The following is a 7,214-nucleotide window of genomic DNA, read 5'->3' on the forward strand; positions in this document are numbered from 1 at the left end:
CTTTTATTAAAAACAGTAATTGACTATGAACTCTAAAAGTTGTATGTGATCAGGGAATGAAAGAGAGCCCTCCTAAAACACTGTCATCCCAGAAGCCAGTGCATGCCTAAGGCTGTGCACTGCGAGAATTATACACTAGGACCAAGTGAGATCTATCCCAGGAATGTAAGATTGATGTAATGTATGAAAATTAATTAATGCAATACATCCTACCTATAGACTAAAGGACAAAACCATTTACAGAGAAAAATCACTTTTTAAATCCAATACCCACCAGGCATGGTGGTGCATGCCTATAATCCCAGAGGCTTGGGAGGCTGAGGCAGGAAGATCACAAGTTCAAAGCCAACCTCAGTAAAAGCAAGGCACTAAGCAACTCGGTGAGACCCTGTCTCTAAATAAAAAACAAAGTAGGGCTGGGGATGTGGCTCAGTGGTTGAATACCTGTGAGTTCAATCCCCAGTACCCTAAATAAATAATTAAAATCAAATACCCCTCCATGATAAAAACACCCAACAAACTAGAAGTTAAAGGAAATTTTCTTAACTTGTAAAGGTCTTCTACAAAAAATCCACAGTTAGCATACTTAATGATGAAAGACTGAATTCTTTCCAACATCAGGACTAAGACTTTATTGTCCTTTCTTACCACTTCTATTCAGTATTTTACTGCAGGTTCTAGCCAGAGAAAGTAGGCAATAAAATGGGAAAAAAAGACATCAAAATTGGAAAGGAAGAAGTGAAACTCTCTCTATTCCCATATGAAATGATCTTGTATATAGAACATCATAAGGAATCCACAAAAAATATTAGAATTCATAAATTTAGTAATATTGCACAATACAAGATCAATATATAAAAATCAATGGCATTTCTACACACTTGCAATAAACAATCCAAAATTAAATTAAGAAAACAATTCTACAGACAAGAGCATCAATAAGAATAATTTACCAATAAATTTATGAAAGGAAAATAAAACATTCTGAAAACTATAAAATGTGTTGAAATAAATTAAAGAAGATCTAATAAATGGAAAGAAATCCCACATCTATGGGTCAGAAAACTTAATGTTGTTAATATAGCAGTATTTTCAAAATGATTTACAGGATAAATGTAATCTGTATCAAAATCAGATTAGTTCTTTTTGCAGAAAATGACAACTGATGATAAAATTTATATGGAAATTTAAGGGGCTAGACAAACCAAAATGAACTTTAGAAAGAACAATGTTGGGGGATTCATACTTCCTCATTTCAAAACTTACTACAATGTTACAGTAATCAAAGCAGCATGATACTGGCATAATAATATGCTTGTAGATCAATAGGTAGACTAGAACAGAGAACCCAGAAATAAACTTTCATATATATAGTCAATTGATTTTCAACAAAGATGGCAAGACTGTTCAGTGGGGACCTCTTATAGGTCTAAGCTAATGGTTTGTGTTTTAGTTAACAAAGAGTTTAAAAAGCAAATAAATAAAAATAGGCTACGCCATATAGCCTATGTGCTATAGGCCATATCATTTAGCTTTGTGTAAGTATATTCTATGATGTTCACACAATGGCAAAGTTTCTCAGAACATACCCCCATCCTCAAGCAATTCATAATTGCATATGAAGTTCAAGAAGAGATGAATCTAATTCATGATGGTAGAAGTCAGAATAGTGATTATTTCTGGCAAAGTAATTTCCTGGGAAGGGCAGAACAGAACTTTCTGGAGGGATATACATGTCCTACACGTTGGTCTCCATGGTGGTTTTGTTACCATGCAGGCCAAGAGGTTAGGTTTTACTGCTCACAGTGCTCCACAGATACACAGAAATCACGTTGGCGGGAAAAATAAGTTTATTCAAAGCCAGCTTTGAAGGAAGACAGAACAGACTTATCCACCATCATCAGAGAACTCCAGGACAAGGAAAGCTTTTATAAGAGAAAAGAAGGCAACATGGGACAAAACGCAGGTTATATACATATAAAGGTTTAGTTAGCCAGAGAACCTCAGTTTCTCTTGCTCCTGTCCTTAGCAGGAGGAAGTTTTTATTCTCAGTATGAGGAAGTCACCCTTATTTCAGAGAGAGTCTGTTTCAGTTACATGAATGTACATATACATAAAAATTCATTGACCATGTCCTTGAGATTTGTGCACATTACCATATGTAATCTTTATCTCAGTAAGAAAAAGAAGTTTTAAAAAGAAAACGAAATTTTAAAAGCATAGGATATGTGAGGAGACTAGATAACACAGTGCAAGTAATATTGTTTCTGTTGTCTGAAAAGAAACATATAATAGAAATTGATCAGTATTTGGATTATCTGTCTCAGGTTCACATAAATATAGTTCTCATGATCAAGAAAATAAAAGGTGATGTTAAGAATTTGGCAAAAAGTATAAATTACCAAAACAAATATGAAGACTAAATTTGTGGATTAAAAAAGTAGACTATATATAGCTAAAGAGATAATTAGCGATCTGGATATCATATTGGAAGAAAATTTCCAGAATAAAAGATGGAGAGACAAAATGATGAAAACTGGAGAAAAGAACATAAGTGGACAGAGCAAGAAAGTACAAACATGTTACCCATAGAATCAAAGGAGGGACAATGGGACAAAAACAATATGAAGAAGGGAAACTGCCTGAGACTTTTCTCAGCTAAATGAAGGACACAAACTACAGACTCCAGAAATTCTTAAAATAGTGTTAAGCCAGGTATGGTGGTGTCTGCCTATAATTCCCGGCTCAGGTGGATTCCAAGTTCAAAGACATCCTCAGCGATTTAGCGAGACTCTAAGCAACTTAGAGAGACACTTCTTGAAATAAAAAAATTAAAAAGGGCTGGGGATGTGGCTCAGTATTTAAGCACTCCTGGGTTCAATCCCTGGCACAAAAAATTTTTTTGGAAAGGAAATAAATTTGTCATTATTTACTGATATGATTGTGTGTGTGTGTATGTGTGTGTGTGTATGTATGAAAGAATCTGTAGATATACTATTGGTATTAATAAGTGAGTTTATCAAGCTTGTGGATACAGGATTCACAGAACACAGTAGATAGCATTTCTATACACCAGCAAGAAATAAACAGGTAATGAAAGAAGTTAACAATTATAATAACATGAAGATATTTTAAGTGCTTAGGAATAAATCTAACAAAAGAATTACAAGACTACTCTACCAAAACCTATTACCCCATTAAGAGAAGTGAAAGTTTTAAGAAAATGCAAAGACAGACCATGTCAACCCAAAGTAAGTAGTGTGGAAATTACACTATTAAACAGTGATGGGAAAGTATATATTCATATGGAAAAACTGAAATTTGATCCTTATTTGATCCACATCACATCCATGAGCATCACAGATTTAAACATGAAAGGCTTTTTAAGTTAATCTGGGGGAAATTTTTCATGATCTTTAGTTAAGCATTATTAGACAGAAAGCACCAACCAACCATAAGGAGAATGACAATTAATTTGACTCCATGATAATTCAGAATGTCTGTTCATCAAAAGACACCATTAAAAGAGTCAAAAGCCACAGAGTAGAAAAAAAGTTACCACACAAAAAGAGCTCTTATCCCGAATCTAAAAAAGAAGTCCTATGAATCAATAAGAAAAATATAATCAAATAGAAAAATGCTCAAGAAACTTGAAGAGATCTTTCATCAAAGTGGATCTCCAAATGGCCAGTGAGATATGAAAGGTGATCAAGCTCTTGAATCAGCAGGGAAGTGTCAATTAAAACCACAGTGAGGTACCTTGTCTGCCAGACCAGCTAGAATATAAAGGATGAGAACATAAAATATTGGCAAGAACAAAGGGCTATGGGAAATCTCATAAGTTGATGGCGAGAATGAAAACTGATAAAAATTACTTTGGGAGATGGATCAGTATTATCTGTTAAGGATGAAGATGTGCATTTTCTATGATCTGCAATTCTACTCCCAGGTTTAATTGTAACAAAAATGTATATACTTGTTTAACCAGTACACACATACAATAATTTTCTTAGCAGCATTGTTTGCAACACTCCCAAACAAGAAAAAACCCAGAAGTTCATTATAGTAGCATAGATAAATAGTGATATGGTTAGTATAAAAGAATACTACACAGCAAAGAAAAGGAATGAACTACAGCTACATTTAAGGACATGAAAGAATCTCAAAAACTTCACACTAAGTGAAAAAGATGCCATGTGACTCCATTTATATCCAAGTTCAAAAAATCCAGGCAAAGCTGAACTGAAGTGTTTAGGTATACAAACTGAAGTAGGAAAACTCGAAATAAAAGCAAAGAGGTGATGATCTTAAGTGTTAGGACAGTGATACCATCCTGGAGGCAGGAAGGACTGGTGTTAGGGAGAGGCTCAAGGGAGGGTGTCATGAGTATAAGCAGTGTTCTCCTTTTTTGCTAGGATGGCAGGGACATTTGATTTATAATAAATCACTGAACTGAATATTTTGGTTTTGTACAATTTTGGACTTGTATTATATCTTATAATAAAAAAGAGGTAGATCCATATGCAAGAACTTAACAATCTTCCAAAATACACCACCAGATGGAAAATCATGCACTATCAAATGCCTGATACTATTTATGTAACAAAAAATCCACATTAAGGGCTGAGGTTGTAGCTCAGTGGTAGAGCACTTGCTTAGCATGTATGAGCACTGGATTTGATTCTCAGCACCACATATAAATAAATAAAATAAAGGTCCATTGGCAACTAAAAAATATTTTTAAAAATCCACATAAAGAAAACAATACATTTCTAAGTGTTCCCACATGTGCATTTAAATGCACAGAAAAGACATTTCTGGTTGTCCTTTCTTATAATACCACCCTGCCTTCTGTTCTTTTCCATTCTTCCTTATCCAGAGAACTCCAACTCATTCTATGCATCTCATCTTAGTTTTAACTTCCTCCAAGAGCTGCCCTTGATCACCTTAGTCACTTCCTACCCTTAACCCTCTCCTGCTACAGCACCTGGCATATATTTGGAACTTTTAAAAAATGAACCAAGGTTTTAATACAGCACCTCACACAACAGTATCCTTTCACATGCCCAGTGTGATGGCTTCAACAGCCCCTTCCTGGGCAGTCCTGATTAACATGCTTCCACAATCTGTTGACATCTCCTGAAAATGTCATTATGCTGGTATTCAGAGTGCAGCTCCCAGACTTTTTCTCTCACTAGGACAGGCAATGAGTTTCCAATTCCAGTTTGAGAAATGTGTGATCCTTCCCTGGACCTAACCACTCACAAGTGACTGCAGACTACCAGATAGGCAGCCCCTGCACTGAAAACCTACAGTCTGCTTGTTGGCATGCTGTCCCCAGCATCTGCTTCTGTATCAAAGCTTTGTATCCATTATCAAAGCTTTGTATCCATCTCAATTTGAAATTGTGACTTGAGAGAAAGGATGCTATTTGTAAGGCAAGACCATTTTGACTCCTCCTGGTTTGACTGAGGTTTTAATTTAACTAAGTAAAAAGCTTGTACAATTTTAAAAGATACCATGATTTTAAATGTTTGCTCCTTTTAAGTTTTGAAAGGGAGCACAATCTTACAAATTACATATTATATGAATATTTGCAGATTTTATGTGTGTATTTCTCACAAATTGGATGTTAGTAACATATTAGGTATTGGATACTGTTATTTATCATATATAGGATATAAATGCATTAATTTTCTAATTTTTAAGAAATAAATGTATATTCTATGTATAGATATATGTTCTATGAATATATATTCTATATATTCTATGTATATTTCACATATATTCTATGAATACATATTTCTTAAAAATTAGATACTATTATAGAATATATTACATCTACATTGTCAACCGTATATTATTAAGCATTACATGCAGCACACATTATATGTAATATAGTGTATACAATATATTATTTTAGCATGTAATATGTGTGCATATATATTATAAACTGGATAATATTATTACATTTTGCATACAGGGGAAAATCTATATACCTATAAATATGTTTCTTACAAAATTGGATCTATAGTGAATATATTTTTTTCTTCCACTATATCCTTGTCATAAAATATTCTTTAAAAACATGATTTTTAACAGCTGCTTAATATTCCAGTCATTATTTAAACCTGACCAAGTCTACCATTTGCTTAAATCTTCCTGAGAGCCTCACAGCCCTGTTCAGTTGGGTACCACAGCCCTTGGTGAGGGGGCCCCCGGATCCGGATCCTGAGGCAGCCACCCACTTCTCACCCTCAAAGACTTTACATCAGCAATTCACACGGCTGCAGAAGCTCCCTCCGCCTCTGGAGGGAGACGTCAGCCCAAGTGGCGCTGGCTAGCGAGAATCGTCTCTGGTCGCTAATCCGGATGATGACTCCATCTGCGCTCTGGGTCTCCGTGTTCCCCGCTGTAATCTACTCTCCAGGCTCTCGGAAGAATCAAGGAGCCACAACCTGTTTGAAGGCCAGCTAAGAAACTGATAATAGATGGGACAGTCCCAGGAGTCGGCCCCCTAGTGAGTCCCTGACACCCCTACAGCGTCCAAATCACACTAGCCCCAGCCCTGGTCACCTGCTAATAAAGTCGCTGCCTCCAGGGCCAGCCCATCCACAACCTGAGTTGTTGGAGAGAGGGGAGGGGGAGAAAAGGGGAGGCGGGTTGCGGGCGAGGACAGGTTGTACCACCAGGCTTCCCCTCAACCAGGGGTCGTTTACTACCTTGCCCCTCAAAGACTCACTGCACCCTGGGTCCCTAAATTGCCCTGGAAAGAAAGGGAGGCTTTGCTTCAAGGCCTGGGTTCGGAGCGGGGACTGGAAGCTGGGGGAACAGGCACCTAGTTTCCTGAGAAATCAGGAGGTGGGGGCCAGCACTCCAGCACCCCGCTTTACCCGCCACTGTCGCGCGAGTCTTGAGAAGACCGGTCGCCTCGCTGGCGCTTGGTGAAGGCGAGTGGGGGAAGCTCGGGCGCGAGATGAGAATTGAGGGTCACCAGAGCCACGGTCATGGGACTACAAGCGATGTTAATCTTTTGCTGTAGCCGGAAGGCAATTCACCTTGAGATGCTTATGTCTGTGGTGCCCCCACAACACTCTGCTGGGCTCCGGACCGCAATTTGTAGACCACGTGCAGGCCTTGGTCTTGCCCACGGATCCCCCATCCTTGAAACCTGGTGACCTGCCAGCTTGGGTGTGAATCTCAGTTCAGTTCTT

This window comes from Sciurus vulgaris, assembly GCF_902686455.1.
Source record: "Sciurus vulgaris genome assembly, chromosome: 17".
NCBI classification, from domain to species: domain Eukaryota; kingdom Metazoa; phylum Chordata; class Mammalia; order Rodentia; family Sciuridae; genus Sciurus; species Sciurus vulgaris.